The sequence below is a fragment of the Nycticebus coucang genome, chromosome 5, assembly GCF_027406575.1.
Source record: "Nycticebus coucang isolate mNycCou1 chromosome 5, mNycCou1.pri, whole genome shotgun sequence".
NCBI lineage: Eukaryota > Metazoa > Chordata > Mammalia > Primates > Lorisidae > Nycticebus > Nycticebus coucang.
Genome location: NC_069784.1, coordinates 56,979,146 through 56,996,501, shown reverse-complemented (window position 1 = coordinate 56,996,501; position 17,356 = coordinate 56,979,146). Strand labels below are relative to the sequence as shown.

Here is a 17,356-nt window from a genome sequence, read left to right as displayed (position 1 = left end):
GTCTCCAGGCTGGTCCACCCACATGCAGATACTCCCACATGCGAGTACCCAGAATGATGAGATTACCGCGCCAACACCATCACATACACCCCGTACAAATACAGGTGTATGTAACAGAGTTGGCGCCATAATGTACTTATGCAGACCAGTCACACATGTGTAGAGAGCAGCTACTGTGCAGAGAGCAGCTGCTGTGTTGAAAGCAGCAGTATCGGAGGTAAAATGACACTTCATGAATTATAATTACTGGGTAAATGTAAAATCATGTACCGTAAAATCATCAACTATGCAAAAAAAAAAAAAAAAAAGTCTGTGCCATGGGAACTTAATCTGGATGCTGATCAGTCTTTTTATATTCATCTGTGGTTGATGTGAATACTGCCCCCTTGTGATAGTAACAGGTGTGTAAAAAAAAAAAACACAGAAAACAGTAAATCATAGGAAACTTTAATGAACTGTATTGACTGAACTATGCCATGTATCATCTTTTATATTATTAAAGCTATTGTTATATATTATTTTCAGTAGCAAAGCACCCGATGACAATGGATCATGTAGAGAAGAACGTTAACAAAAGGAAATATAGTGAGGATTTTTTACAGTATGGTTTTACCTCAATAATTACAGCAGGAATTGAGAAACCACAACGTGTTATTTGTTGTGAAGTTCTATCAGCTAAATCCATGAAGCCTAACAATCTAAAACGCCATCTTGATAGCAAGCATCCAAACTTTGCTGGCAAGGATACCAACTATTTTAGAAGCAAAGCTGATGGACTCAAGAAAGCCAGACTTGACACTGGTGGCAAATACCACAAACAAGACGTAGCAGCCATTTAAGTTTCATTTTCGGTGGCACTTAGAATTGCCAGAGCTGTGAAACCTCACACCATTGCTGAGGATTTACTGTTGCCAGTAGCCAAAGACATTGTTTGAGTTATGATCGAAGACGAATTTATTACAAAATTGAGTGCAATTTCCTTATCTAACGACACTGTCCACAGAAGACTAGATGACATGTCTGCTAATATTCTTGATCAGGTAATGCAGGAAATTAAATCCGCTCTACTTCCAATATTTAGTATCCAGCTCGATGAATCTACAGACATTGCAAACTGTTCAGTTACTGGTTTATGTGAGGTTTATTAATGATGGTGACTTTAAAGATGAGTTTCTTTTTTGCAAACCTCTTGAAATGACAACTAATGCACGTGATATATTTGACACAGTTGGTTCATTTCTGAAAGAGCATCAAATATCTTGGCAAAAGGTTTGTGGCGTTTGCACAGATGGTGCTCCAGCTATGCTAGGATGTCAATCTGGATTTCAACGTTTGGTACTGAGTCATCAAAAGTCATCAGAACTCACTGTATGATTCATCGGCAAATATTAGCAATGAAGATGCTGCCACAAGAGTTACAAGAAGTAATGAAAAGCATCATAAGTTCTGTCAATTTTGTGAAGGTGAGCACTTTAAACAGTTGACTGGTTTTGCAACTGTGCAACGAGTTGGATGCACTGAACAATGCTCAGCTATTTCACACTGAAGTGAGATGGTTGTTGAAAGGAAAAGTTTTAAAATGTGTTTTTGAGCTTCGTGATGAACTCAAAATATTTTTTAATCAGAAAGAAAGACTGCAGTTTGAAGCACTTTTCAGCGATAAACGTGAACTGCAGAAAATAGCTTACTTGGTTGACATCTTTGCCATCTTGAATGAGTTAAATTTATCACTGCAAGAACTTAATGCAACATACTTCAATTTGTCTGAAAATATCTGATCATTCAGAATGAAACTTTAGCAAAAAAAAAATGGATGAAAATAAAATTTGCATGTTGCCTACCTTATCTGCTTTTTTTGAGGAAAATGACATTGAACCAGACAAAAGGATTATGATGATAATTTCTTTTCTTTTATTTTTTTTTTAAGAAACAGAGTCTCACTTTGTCACCTTGTCACCCTTGGTAGAGTGCCATGGCGTCACAACTCACAGCAACCTCCAACTCCTGGGCTTAGGCAATTCTCTTGCCTCAGCCTCCCAAGTAGCTGGGACTACAGGCGCCCTCCACAACTCCCGGTTATTTTTGTTGTTGTTGTTGCAGTTTGGCCAGGGCTGGGTTCGAGCCTGTCACCTTTGGTATGTGGAGCCGGTGCCCTACTCATTGAGCCACAGATGATAATTTCTGTGAAAGAACCCTTACACATGCTTGCAGATGAAATTTCATTGTTCTTTCCAAATCTACCTGACACTCTATTTGCACTTGTCAGAAGCCCATTCACAGTCAAAGTTGAAGATGTTCCTGAGACAGCCCAAGAAGAGTTCATTGAACTTATTTACAGCGATGCAGAGAGAACAGATTTCTCTACAATGCCAGTTACAAAATTCTGGATCAAGTGTTTTCAGTCATATCCTGTTCTGTCTGAGATTGTATTGTGCCTTTTTACATTTCCAACAACATATCTTTGTGAAACAGGGTTTTCCAGCTTGTTGGTTATCAAGTCTAAATACACAAGTAGTCTTGTGGAAGATGATCTTCATTGTGCTCTTGCAAAGACTGCCCTGAGAATTTCTGATCTGGTAAGAAAGAAGCAATCTCAACCTTCCCACTGACATTGGCTTTTTATGCATACTGTCGCAAAATATAGCAATGTAGTTTATTGTTGTTATATTAAGACTGTTACCCATGCTACACCATGCTTTGAGACAAAATTTTATTTGTTTGTAATTAGAAATAAATATTTCACAATATATAATTACATATTATTTTATAATTAGTCACTATGCTTTAATATGTTCAATTTGTAACAATGAAAATACATCCTGCATATCAGACATTTACATTACGATTTATAACAGTAGCAAAATGATGATTATGAAGTAGCAATGAAAATAATTTTATGGTTGGTGTCACCACAACATGAGGAACTGTATTAAAGGGTCGTGGCATTAGGAAGGTTGAGAACCACTATATTATATGAATTTTCACATTGGAAGACCCCTCTGACTCTGCCAGTGAAGCAGCAGCTCCACCTGATACCAGGGATCCATCCATCCATCGTTTCTAGAAGAGGAAGAGGCAGTAGAAATAGTGATTAAGAGCCCAATCCTGGAGCCAGACTGCTTGAGTTTGATTCTCCAGCATACAGTAGCTTTGTCACGTTGAGCTAGTTAACTGCTCTTGTCTTTACTTTCTCCATCCCTAAATGGAGATTATAATATGAAGTAGTAGCTTTTTCAGAGAATTTTTGTAAAAATAAAATGAATCAATGTTGCCAAAGTACTTAGAGTATTGCCTGCTGCATTGTGGTATAAAGCATTTCATATATGTCTACCTAAATTGAATCGTTAGTTTCTAATTTTATGTATTTTTTCCCTAGCATACAGAACCCCTATATTTCTAGGTTAGCAACTTGCTCAAGTAAAGAACCCTGCTGTAGATCCCTCTGTCTACAGAAGTAACCAATGATCTGAAAGTAGAAGTCCCTGGGGGGCTTCGGGGCAGCTCTGTGAGGAGGACCTGCTGCCCTTGGTCCTTTTTGATGCACGTGTTCTCAGTTTCCTTTTTTTTTGCGTAATTGCTCTGGCCAGGACTTTCAGGACTAGGGTGCTACCTAGAAGTGTCTTCTTCCTAATCTTAGAGGAGAATCTTTCAGCTTTTCAGAATTGAGTATGATATTGGCTGTAGAATGGTCACACATAGCCTTTGTTGTGCTCAGGCTCATTTCCTTTATACCTAACTTGTTGAGAGAGTTTTGAGGGTTTTCTTTATCCTGAAAGGTTGCTGAATTTTGTCAAATGCTTTTCTGCATCTACAGAGATGATCGTCTGAATTTTATCATTTATTCTGTTAACATGGTGTGCCACACTGATTTGTATATGTTGAATTTTTATTTGTCAATTATACCCCAATAAAGTTGATATTAAAAAGACCTATCCTGTTCTTTTTTTCTATTTCCTTCTCCTTTTAAAAAAAATGTGAGAATTGAACCTTAATCGGCCATTTTGTATCATGAATCAACTGGCAGTAAGGATGGGGAGGTGGAAAGACAGAAGGAATCAGAAACACACACACTGAGAAGCTAAATATACCTGCAAGAAAATATCTAGTCTGTGAAGATGAGAATAAGTGCTGTTGTCACAAGAGCAGCCCGTGATTCACAATCTGGAGGAGGGAGGTTCAGTAAAGACACTTCTTATTTAGGGAAGAGATCCCCGAAAGTGTGCCTTGGGGACCCAGTCCTTCCCGTGCCCTTTCTGAGCCCCAGAAAGTGTGCCTAGGGGACCCAGTCCTTCCCGCACCCTTTCTGAGTCCTGGGAAATGTGTATAGGGTACCCAGTCCTTCCCGCGCCCTTTCTGAGTCCCGGGAAGTGTGCCTTGGGGACCTAATACTTCCCATGCCCTTTCTGACTCTCAGGCTAACTTGATTCTTTCATTTTCTTCTCCCATAACATGAGTCACTGTAACTGCTCACTCAATTTTCTGTCTTTCCCAGCAAACTATTGTATTAGTTATATTTTTATTTTCTATAACTTATTTTGTTTTGACATTTTTGCGGGCTTACTGGGGAGAGACCACTCTCCTCCAGCTGACTCCTAGAAACAGTCAACAACCTGTAGATAAGCCCTCCCTCCATCAGCCACCCCCAGCCATTGCCTTGTCTAACTCTCATATCAAGCCCAATAGCTGAGCCCACACAACTAGGAGCAGGCCCTATGCCTTAAAGCCTGCCCGTCCTAAGTAGCTAGTCCCAGGCTGTCTCCCCTGCCCAGCCCTGCTTTGACTTACTTGGGGGAAAACAATGGAGGCTGTGGCCTCTGCTCCCCTCTCCTGCTGCTATCTCCTAATGAAGCCCCGGGGCTTCCCTGTGGCCCTATGTGAGGTGGGTCCCCCATTCTCTTGGAAAATATAAGTGATAAAAGTCCATTCGCACATGTGCAGGTATGTTTCTAGGTAAGATAAGAAAAATGAAACTTTTTCTTCCATTCTCGAGACACTTTACTGAGAAGAATATGTTCCAGCTCCATCCATGTAAACATGAAAGAGGTAAAGTCTCCATCTTTCTTCAAGGCTGCATAGTATTCCATGGTGTATGGTGCCCTATGATCAAATTGATGTACACAGCTATGATTTAATAAAAAATAAATAAAGAAAGAAAGAATTTAACAAACACACACACAAAAAAGAAAGAGAATCCTAATGAAGACAGAAAGAAAGTACCTTTTAAAATATTTGGGCTTAAGTATGTATATATTTAAAATTTTAAAAAAAGATTGAGAACATCCTGCACTGAGCAGAATTTGCTCTGATCCTCTTTGCTATCTCAAAACCTATAGAAAGATAGTTTTCTCACTTAATCGTTAAATGTAACTCCTAAAAAGATTCCAGGAAATTTTAAGAAAAAAATTTAAATAAATTCATATTGCAAAATGTATTTTGAGGGGGAAAGTGACACAGTATTACAGATAGAACAGCTAAAAAAGAAAGTACATTAATATGGCTCAAGAATAATTATTTGTTATTTTTATAATATTCATATAATCACAATAAAGTGGGGGGTTTTTTGCCTTAAACCTTAAAAAAAAAAAAAAGAAAAATGGGGCGGCGCCTGTGGCTCAAGGAGTAGGGCGCCGGTCCCATATGCTGGAGGTGGCGGGTTCAAACCCAGCCCCAGCCAAAAAAAATCACAAAAAAAAAAAAAAAAGGAAATGCCTTCCATATAAAAAAAAAGAAAAATGAAACTGCAGGGATACGGAGTGTCAATTTTAGTTTTAAGTGAATATGCAAATTGACTGCTAAAGTAACTGTCCCAATTACACTTTGACACATAGTCTGAGAGAATAGTATTTTCCCTCTCCTGGCCTACATTTATCACAATTCATCCTTACTTGGTGTTTATAAAAAGTAACCCACATTTTCTCCCAGTATTTATATGGCTTAATTTTTATGTTTATGTATCTGATATATTTGGAACTTGTCTTGACATATGACATAAAAACAGATTCAAATTTTATCTCTTAGAGAAGCACCTGTGGCTCAGTGCGTAGGGCGCAGGCCCCATAATCAAAGGTGGCAGGTTCAAACCCAGCTCCCGTCAAACTGCAACAAAAAAATAGCTGGGGGTTTTGTGGGTGCCTGTGGTCCCAGCTACTCAGGAGGCTGAGGCAAGAGAATCACCTAAGCCCAAGAGCTGGAGGTTGCTGTGAGCTGTGACTCCACGGCACTCTACCCAGGGCAACATAGTGAGACTCTGTCTCAACGAAAAAAAAAAAAAATTCTTTTCCCACAAAGCTGATCAATTATTTCAGCACCACTGTTGAAATATCCGCCTTCCCCCACTTATTTCAGATGCTGCCTTAATACTTAATTTCATGTGCATTTGCACCGATTTCTGAATTCTATTCTTTTCCTTTGATCTGTCTGTCTGTGGATCCACCTCACCTTATTTGAATTTTAAAAGACTTACGATGTGTATTAATATCTGTTAAGGCTGCCCTTCCCCTCCATTGTTATTTCTCCCCAGGGTTGTCTTATCAATTCTTTTTCCTTTTGGTTTTTCAAAATAAACTTTATATTCAATTTGCCTAGCTCCTACAGAAGAAAATAAAAGCTGGTGAGATTTTTATTGGAACTGGAATTGCTTTAAATTAGACAGTAGAGGACTGATCTCTTTATGGAGTTAGTCCTTCTATTCAATATGTGCTATATTTCTGTGTGTGTGTGTGTGTGTGTACCTTTATGTTTCTCGTGAGTGTTTTATGGTTTTCCTCATATATTCTGATTGGGTTTAAATCTTTGTATTTTTTTCCTATAAGGAATTTTCACTTTTTGTAGTTTCTACCTTGTTTTTCTTTGTATGAAGACTATTTTCTTACTGATCTCATCCTCTTATTATTTGTAGTAGTGGCATTAACTTGTAAATACAGTGAATTTTATTTCTTCCTTTAAAATTCATATCCTTCTGACTGCTTTCTCTTACCTAATTTCATTGGCTCCTCCTTAATTTCATTATTATACTACATGCAAAGTTGAAGGCATTGGGGATAGTAGGAATACTTGTCTTTTTTTTCCCGACTAAATGGGAAAATCTCTATTTTCTCCTTATTTCATGCTAAATTTTGGCCTAAGTTAAATATACTTAAGGTATAGAGGGTTTTATAATTACAAGCAAAAGGGCCTTTTACTTGTCTTATTTTCTAAATAATCTTTGCTTTTGTTTTATTATAATCATAATTTTATCTATATTGTTTTTATTCTGAGATTTTTGAAGATATCCTTTGTGGAGTTACAATGGTCATTTTTTGTAAAAATGTAATGAATTTTAAAAAATTAAGTATATTATCAACTATGACAATATAAATTATATATTATATTATATGGAAAAGATCTGTCTTATTGACTATATCTGTTTAGTATGCTCTTCTGTATTTCTCCTCATGTGTAATTTCTGTTATACTAAAACTTCTGTTATACTATTTCATATATATAATTATATATTATGTTTTGTATAATTATATTTTCCATGTTAATTATTTCCCTTTAAAAAATTAAGGATCTTTGTCTTTTAAACATTGTAAAGCCTGATTTATGCCTTTTCTGATAGATAACAACCTTACTTTCTTCCTGTTTATATTTGCCTGGTGTAAAATTATCTAGTCTATTATTTTTCACCTTCCGAATGACATAGTTTTAAATGCGTCTCTTGAACATAGCACAGAGCTAAATTTTCTTTGTGAACAAATCTAAATTTTAATTTTTTAAGGTAAATTTGCATTTATTATTTTGACATGGTGACTCATTAACCCTAGGTCAGTCACATTATATTATGTAAATATTTTTAGGCACTATTTCCCAGATTTTGGTTGTGCTTTAAATTTATTATTCACATACACCCCCCTGTGCATTTGCTGAAACTCCCTCTGACACCCTCAGGTTATCTTCTGGTCACTTCTTGGGGAAGAGCTCATCATGACAAAATCCCTCAGCCCTTGCTAGGTTAAAAGTGTTTGTCTGTTGCTGTTCTGCTTGCAGGACAGCTCAACTGAATCCAAATCCTTTGGCCTGCACTTCCATTCCTGAAATATCCTCAGGTGTTATTCCATCACCTCTGGCCTTGAGTGATGCTGTGGGGAAGCCTGGTTTTCTTCCCATCTCAGTGACTTGAGTTCCCTGTCTGGCTAAGTGAGATTCTTATTTTATTTTATTTTTTTTTTTTTTATTTATTTTTTTTTGTAGAGACAGAGTCTCACTTTATGGCCCTCGGTAGAGTTCCGTGGTGTCACACGGCTCACAGCAACCTCCAACTCCTGGGCTTAAGCGATTCTCTTGTCTCAGCCTCCTGAGTAGCTGGGACTACAGGTGCCCACCACAACGCCCGGCTATTTTTTGGTTGCAGTTCAGCCAGGGCCGGGTTTGAACCCGCCACCCTCAGTATGTGTGGCCCACGCCTTACTGACTGAGCCACAGGCACTGCCCTCTTAGTTTATTTTTGAAGTGCAATAATTTTACCAGAATATGTCTCACTACCTAGTATGGTGTGCTCATTCAAAACAGCGAATCAGATCCTCCTGTACTTCACAAAAGATGTTTCTTACAGTATTTTAAAATATTTGCTTTCTCTCAGTTTTTGGTTTACTTCTCTGGGGACTGTCACTACGTATACAACTGGATCTCCTTTTCTGGTCTTCTCTACCATATCTCCATAATCATTTCTATAAGTTTTAAATTTCTGTGTCTTTCTTTTTCATTTCTCTCCTCAATGTTATTTACTGTGTTTTCTGTTGTGACTGTTCTCCTCTGTTCTCTTTTCAATTTGGTCGTTTTCCTGAAATAGTTTTGTCATTTGTTTTCCGGTTTTGATTCTGAGGGCTACCAATTTGTATTTCACTCCTATTTTGTGGCCACATTCCTTTAGTTGTTATTTTTATTATCATCATCATTATTTATGGTCTTTGTAGTTTCAACTGTTTGATGAAAATCTTAATATTCATGTTGGAAGGGGAGGCTATTCTTTCCATCTGCTTTGTAGTAACATCTCCCTCCTGTGCATTTTTGTTAAGTAGACTTTCAGTGTACTTTTAAGCAAGGTTTTTATAATTTCTTATGATTTGTGTACTTATTCCTTTCATTGTTACACATGTCTGAAAACCAGATTTTTCTGTATCACCTTTTAGCAAGAGGTTTCTGACACGGGGTTTGAGGTTGAGAAGAACCCAGGCAGGAATGTTCCCAGGTTTCTCTGCTCAATGGCTCCCCCTTCTGTCCCTACAGTGGAGGACAGGGAGCCACATCTTAGACTTCCAGGATTGAATGTGGTTCCAGAGAGGTCTGACACACACATACACACACACACACACACACACACGCTGAGCTCCATAACTCCACTAGCCACTGCCACCAGGGACTCACTTCTGTATTCCAAGGGGTCCCACTCCCTTTATTACATAAGAAGCTGCTTCCTGAGCAGTTGCAGTGCCTCGCAGACACCCCTGCTCAATCTTAGTCCTGTTCAAACACATTTCCGCTCATCGTGGAGCCCCATCCTGAGAGTGGGCATTCACAGGTGGTTTCTGAGAATGGGCTAGCTAGACCCCCTCCACCCTCCTCCACCCTTGAATTTCTCTGTGGCCCTTACAGCTGCCCATGCATGTTCTGTGCCCTCAGTCCCCTTTGCTGTGCTCATATGTCACTCAGTCTGCCAGTTTTCTCTGCACCCCAGTATCACAGGTGTAGCCTGTGTGTCTGCATGTGTACAAATCTATATGTGTATGCCTCATGGTTTTTGCTTTGTATGGTGTTATCTCAGTCCACTTTATGTTGCTAAAACAGAAAACCTGAGACTGGATAATTTATAAAGAATAAAAATTTATTGGGATCATGGTTCTGGAGGCTGCAAAATCCAAGGGCATGGCAGGGTCATCTGGTGAGGTCCTTAGGGCTGCAACATGGCATGGGGGAAATGAAGGCATGAGAATGAGCAGGCCGAGGGAAGCAGGGTGGCAGACTCCTCTCATAACAACTCACTCCTCTCTCCAGAACTAACTAGCTCACTGTGGCAAGACCACCCTTAATCTATTCATGGAGGCAGTGCTCCCAGGACCTGATCTGCTCTTAAAGGACCCACATCTTAATACTGTTTTATTGGAAATAAAGTTTCCAACATATAAAACTTTTCAAACCACAGCAGCCTTCATAGAAGAAAATGGATTACAATTTGAAACTAAGTTTCCATGGTATTTTGATAAGAATAACAACTACCGCTTATGTAAAATAAGTGAATAGGTCAAGATCATATAAATCTTATACTCAAAGCCACATAAAAACACAAATAGGAGAACAGTGTCTTCTAGAGTTAACAATGGACATAAGTTACTAGTTATTTCTATTTTCTATTCTACATATTTTCTAGATTCCCACAAAAATCACATTTTCTTATAATAAAGCAAAAATAAACATCATACATGTGTATACACACACAGGCGTGGGCTTGCATGCACACACACACACAGAGGAGCCTACTTTGAAGGGGGAAAAGATGGATTAGAATGATTTGGAGGGAAAATTCTATTTCCTCACCCAAGAAGGAAGGTGAGAACAATGAGATTTCTCTGTCCTCAGGGCTCTCTCTGACTCCAAATCCCAATCCTCTACATAAAAACTCTGTTTTGCCCTGGGCATGCTTTTCATTGGCCCTGTCTTTACCTGGAATGCACTGTCCTCATCCTACATGGTCCTTCAAAGCCACTTTGCTCTGTCTGTGTCAGTCTCACAGTCCTTCCCAGGCCTGATGAGGGTCTCTCCCTCCAAACCTCATCTTGACACTGCTCCTGGGACCAGAGGCTCCCTGCCTTCCTCCCTAACCACTGCCTCTGCTGAGTTCTTTCCCCTCACTCTTCTAATATTTTTTTTACATTTGTGGGGCCCTGGATTCCTTTCTCATTTCATATTCTTGGAACTATTTTCTGGTGGATTTTTAAGGCAATGATAATAAGGCAAGCTTTAAATTTCAATCAGTTTAAAAGCATAAATATAATCCTAAAAATAATCATGGGAGACATTAATGTGGCTGAACATAGGATGATTTTTCAACTATCAACTCACATGAAACACAAGTATGTTTTATGGCCAACTCACCTTACACCAAAGTAATACGTTAACTAAACAAACAAATAAACAAAAACAGGAGAAGGGCTTTTAGAAAAATAGCATGAAGTGTCTTTCTTTAAAAAAAGAGTACAAAGATAAATGGTTAACTAGAAGCAGCCTGCCTGGACCACTCTGGAGGACAGGATGGAAAATGGCGGGTGGGTGCTCAGGGCCTCCTTAGAAAGAGTGTCCTAAGAGAAGCAGCGGGGGATATTCAGAATGGAGGAGGTGACAGGGTAGTCCATTCTGTAGTCGGGAAGCGTCCACAGGTAGGAAGGGCAGGAAGAGCAAGTCCTGGGGAGCCAAGACCCAACCCCAGCACCACAACCTGTTCTGTGAGACCCCCGACATAAGCACAGACCTCCTCTGGTCTGACAAGGGAGCTACCTGAGGTCTGTGCCACAACTTTGGACTGGAGAGTTGGCACAGTGGGACCTGGCGGTTTCTGTTCCTGAGATTCTGCAACTGATGCCATCATCAGCTGTCAGGCAGAGGCACCAGGTCTCCCATGGGCTGGGTTTTGCTGCAGCTGCTTCTGCATGGTCTCAGCTGGGCAGAAGACAGACAGGCAGAGGACACTTTCTCGTGCAGTGTCTGGAGACTGGGAGCTGCGTGCTCCTCCCCAATGGAGGGTTTGAGTAGAACTTGTCTCATAGACAACACAGATGCCACCTGAGCAGCTTTTTGGGACTGCCTGAGGGACCTGGATTGGGGGAGAGGGCTCAGCTGTCTGCTGGGTTCTGCAACTCAGCCCCACAATTCCTGGGTTGCCTGCCCTGCAGGGCTCCATTCCCATTGTTCCCCCAGCCTAGTCTCACAGTCCTTGAAGTAGCACCTGCCCTGCCTCCAGGCTGTGGCTGTGCCCTGAGGCTCCAGCACTCCTGTCAGGCTCTGAGACTCAGCCACCAGGGCTTCAGTGAAAAAAATTTCAAACTCACTAAAGGAGGCTGGGATCAGTGGCTCACACCTGTAATCCCAGCACTCTGGGAGGCCGAGGTGGATGGATTACCCTAAGCTTATAGGTTCAAGACCAGCCTGAGCAAGACCAAGACCCATCTCTAAAAACAACTGGGCCTGATGGTGGGCACAGGTAGTCCCAGCTACTCCAGAGGCTGATGTAAGAGACTCATTTGAACCCAAGAGTTTGAGGTTACTATGAAGTATGATGATGCCACAGCACTCTACCCAATGATTAAAAAAAAGAAAAATTCAAGTATATGCTGTCCCCAGAAAACATCTCTAACCCACAAGGACTCATGCAGACTCAAGGTGAAAAGGATGGAAAAAAGTATTCCACAGTGCAAGGTGAAACAGCAGGTGCTGATGTACAAGCTGCAGCAAGTGATCCCAGAGATCAGGTTAAAGCAATTGGTGAAGGCAGTTACACTACACACAAAGGGGAATAGTCCACTGCACCCTTCTAAGGTGAATCAGTCTCATTTGTTCTTCTTGAGGAAATGAGGCTCTGAGAAGGGACATTTACAGTACTTGGGCTGCAGTCACACCTTAAAGGAAAAGAATACCAGAGACCCTCGTCAAGTTGTAGCTGGAGACAGATAATTTGCCTGGGGCAATGGGCTGTTGCACTTAATCCCCTACCTCTATTACACAGAAACTTTCAGTTAGTCATATAGGGAAGTAGGCAAACAGAACAGACAACCCAGCCCTTTGTGGTTCACCTCCATTGTTCTTTATCACCAAACAAGATATTCTTGGTTTAGAAAGGTGTGTATGTACTTTGCTGTATTAACACTGATAAGGAATCTTTACCTTTTGTCTTCCTTGTTCTTGGATTATTTTTATCTGATGGATTTGGGTATATAAGAAAGTGAGTAAAGATAGCTGGCTGCTGCTGTGCCTGAGCAAGCACCAGCCATCCCTTAATAAATCATTCATTTCATCTGCAGTGCTTGCCTCTGAGTCTCTGACTAGACCAGTGGACAGCAACAACACAAAAGGTTTTCAATGTAGATGAAATAGCTTTGTACTGGAAGAAGATGAAATCCAGAATTTTCACAGCTAGAAAGTAGAAGGCAGTGCCAAGCTTCAAAGATTCTCTTGTTAGGGCCTAATGCTACTGTTGACATTAAGTTGAAGCCAGTGCTCACTTACCATTCCAAAAATCCTTTAGCCATTAAGAATTATGAAATTGGTTGGTGCCTATACCTCAGTGAATAGGGCGCCGGTCACATATACTGAGGGTGACAGGTTATAACCATGCCCCTGCCAAACTGTAACAAAAAAATAGCTGAGCATTCTGGCTGGCGCCTGTAGTCCAAGCTACTCTGGAGGCTGAGGCAAGAGAATCACCTAAGCCCAGGAGTTGGAGGTTGCTGTTATCTGTGATGCCACAGCACTCTATCAAGGGTGATAAAGTGAGACTGTCTCAAAAAAAAAAAAAATAAATAAAATAAAATAAAAAAGAATTAGGAAATCTATTCTGCCTGTGCTCTATAAATGCACAAAAAGCCTGGATCACAGCACATCTCTTTTATGGTTTACTGAATATTTTAATCCCACTTTGCAATCTACTACTCAGAACAAAAAATTTCTTTTGAAACATTAAAGCTCATTGACAATGCACCTGGCCACCCAAGAACTTCTTCATGCTGCTAACACAACATCCATCCTGAAGTCCACGAATCAAAGGATAATTTTGACTTTCAAGTTTTATCATTCAAATATTAATCACATGTGTCATAGGCTATAACTGATATAGATAGTAATTCCTTTGATAGTCTGGACGAAGTAGATTGGAAACCATCTAAAAATGATTCACCATTCTAAATAGCACTAAGAATATCTATAAAGAGGTTAAAATATCAACACTTCAAGGAGTTTGAAAGAAGTTTATTTCAACTGTCATGGATGACTTTGAGGGCTCAAGTCACTTCAGTGGAGGAAGCAGACGCAGATGTGGTGGAAACAGCAAGAAAACTAGAATCTGGAGTAGAGCCAGATATAACTGAACTTCTTATAATAAAATTTGAAAGGGGCCAGACACAGTGGCTCATGCCTGTAATCCCAGCACTCTAGTAGTCCAAGGAGAATGGATTTTGGGTTTTATTTTTTTTGTTTGTTTGTTTGTTTTCTGGAGTAGGGCCTGAGATTTCTAACATGGTTCCAGGTAATATTTTTTTTCCATTTTTATTATTTTTTTATTAAGTCTTTTGTACAGAGATAATAAATACATTTATGCCATTTTCTTTTCTTTTTTTTTTTTTTTTGTAGAGACAGAGTCTCACTTTATGGCCCTCGGTAGAGTGCCGTGGCCTCACACAGCTCACAGCAACCTCCAACTCCTGGGCTTAAGCGATTCTCTTGCCTCAGCCTCCCGACTAGCTGGGATTACAGGCGCCCGCCACAACGCCCAGCTATTTTTTGGTTGCAGTTCGGCCGGGGCCGGGTTTGAACCCGCCACCCTCAGTATATGGGGCCGGCACCCTACCGACTGAGCCACAGGCGCCGCCCCATTTATGCCATTTTCAATGTGTTGATTCTTTGTACAAATTGGAGTGCTTACATCATACTAATCAACATAGCTTTCACCTCATTTACCCAATTATAACATTAGGACATTTGTGTTCTACACATGATAGATCCAACTTGTACTTGCAATGTGCTCCATAGTTGTGGTCCCCCTACTATCTCCTGCTATCTCTCTCACCCCATCCCCTCCCTCTCCCTCCTCTTCCTTCTTTCATCCTAAGCTAAAGTTGTGTAATTGTTCATGTGCAAGTGTGAGTGATTATAAATAGGTTTCACAGTAGTACATTGGATACTTTTGTCCCATTCCTGAGATACTTTACTAAGAAGAATATTTTCCGCTCCATCCATGTAAACATAAAAGAGGCAAAGTCTCCTTTTTTCCTGCTTCATAGTATTCCATGGTATACATATACCACAATTTATTAATCCATTCATGGGTCAATGGGCACTTGGACTTCTTCCACGACTTGGCAATTATGAATTGAGCTGCAATGAACAATATGGTACAAATATCTTGATTGCCAAATGATTTTTGGTCCTTTGGATATACACCTAGAAGAGGAATTGCAGGATCAAGTGGCAGGTCTACATTTAGATCCCTGAGTGTTCTCCAAACTTCCTTCCAAAAGGAACATACTAGCTTGCATTCCCACCAGCAGTGCAGAAGTGTTCTCTTTTCTCCACATCCATGCCAACATCTGTTGTTTTGGGATTTTGTGATGTGGGCTACTCTTACTGGAGTTAGATGGTATCTCAGAGTAGTTTTGGTTTCCATTTCTCTGATGTTTAAAGATGATGAGCATTTTTTCATGTGTCTGTAGGCCATGCACCTGTCTTCTTCAGAGAAGCTTCTGTTCATGTCTCTTGCCCACAATGAAATGGGATCACTTGTTTTTTGCTTAGTAATAAGTTTGAGTTCTCTGTGGGTTCTGGTTATTAGACCTTTGTCAGTAGTATAACTTGCAAAAAACCTCTCCCATTCTGAGGGCTATTTGCTTTACTTAGTGTGTTCTTGGCAGTGCAGAAGCTTTTTAATTTGATCAGATTCCAGTAATGTATTTTTGATGTTGCTTCAATTGCCCAGGGTGTCTTCCTCACGAAGTATTCTCCCAGGCCAATTTTTTCAAGCATTTCCCCTGAACTCTCTCTAAGAATATTTATAGTTTCATGTCTTAAGTTTAAGTTTTTTAACCAGTAAGAGTCAATTTTTGATAGAGGAGAAAGGTGTGGGTCCAGTTTCAGTCTTCTACAAGTTGCCAGCCAATTCATCCAGCATTTATTGAATAAGGAATCTTTCCCCCAATTTATATTTTTAATAGGCTTATCAAAAATCAAATGAAGATAAGTGTCTGGATTCACCTCTTGGTCTTCAATTCTGTTCCATAAATCTACCTCTCCATTTTTGTGCCAGTACCATGCTGTTTTGATCACTATCGATTTATAGTATAGTCTGAAGTCTGGAAGCATGATTTATCTCGATTTGTTTTTATTTATGAGTAATGTCTTGGCTATTCAAGGTTTTTTCTGTTCCCATATAAAACAACGTACTAATTTTTCCAGCTCTTTAAAATATGACAGAGGTGCTTTAATAGGGATTGCATTAAATCTGTAGATTGCTTAGGTACTATAGACATTTTAACAATGTTGATTCTTCCTAGCCATGAGCATGGTATATTTTTCCATTTGTTAACATCTTCAGCTATTTCTTTTCTCAGAGTTTCATAGTTCTCTTTATACAGATCTTTCATGTCCTTAGTTAGATACACTCCCAGATATTTCATCTTCTTTGGCACTATTGTAAAGGGAATAAAATCCTTGATAGTTTTTTCCCCCTTGACTATTGTTGGTGTATAAAAAGGCTACAGATTTATGAGTGTTAATTTTGTATCCTGAGACGTTACTATATTCTTTGATCACTTCTAGGAGTTTTGTAGTTCATTACCTGCGATTTTCCAGATATATAATCATATCATCTGTGAAGAGTGACAGATTGATCTCCTGTGGTCCTATTTGAATCCCCTTGATTGCCTTCTCTTGCCTGATTGCAGTGGCTAAGTCTTCCATAGACAGTGGGCATCCTTGCCTGGTTCCTGTTCTGAGTGGAAATTATTTCAATTTTACTCCATTCACTATGATATTGGCTGTGGGTTTGCTGTAGATGGCCTCTATCAGTTCAAGAAATGTTCTTTCTATATCTATTTTCTTAAGCATTCTGATCAAGAAAGGATGCTGGATATTGTCAAAAGCTTTTTCTTCATCAATAGAGAGAATCATATGGTCTTTGTTTTTTAATTTGTTTATGTGATGTATTATATTTATGGATTTACATATATTGAACCATCCTTGGGAACCTGGGATGAAACCCACCTGGTCATGGTGTATAATTTGTTTGATGTGTTGTTGGATTCTGTTTGCTAGGATCTTATTGAATATTTTTGCATCGATATTCATTAGAGATATTGGTGTATAATTTTCTTTTCTTGTTGTGTCTTTTCGTGGTTTGGGTATCAGGGTGATATTTGCGTCATACGATGTGTTGGTAAGTATTCCTTATTTTTCTATGTTTTGGAAATGATTAAGTAATATAGGTACTAGTTCCCTTTAAAGGTTTGGTAGAATTCTGATGTGAAGCCATCTGGTCCTGAGCTTTTCTTTTTGTGAAGATCTCTCATAGTTGATTCTATTTCAGAGCTTGGTATAGGCTTGTTCAACATTTCCACTTCAT

General features: G+C 39.5%; 1 pseudogene; it reads left to right on the top strand.

The window, feature by feature from the left end:
• Positions 1 to 539: 539 nt before the first annotated feature.
• LOC128585490 (SCAN domain-containing protein 3-like) lies at positions 540 to 2,609 on the top strand (annotated as a pseudogene).
• Positions 2,610 to 17,356: the final 14,747 nt, after the last annotated feature.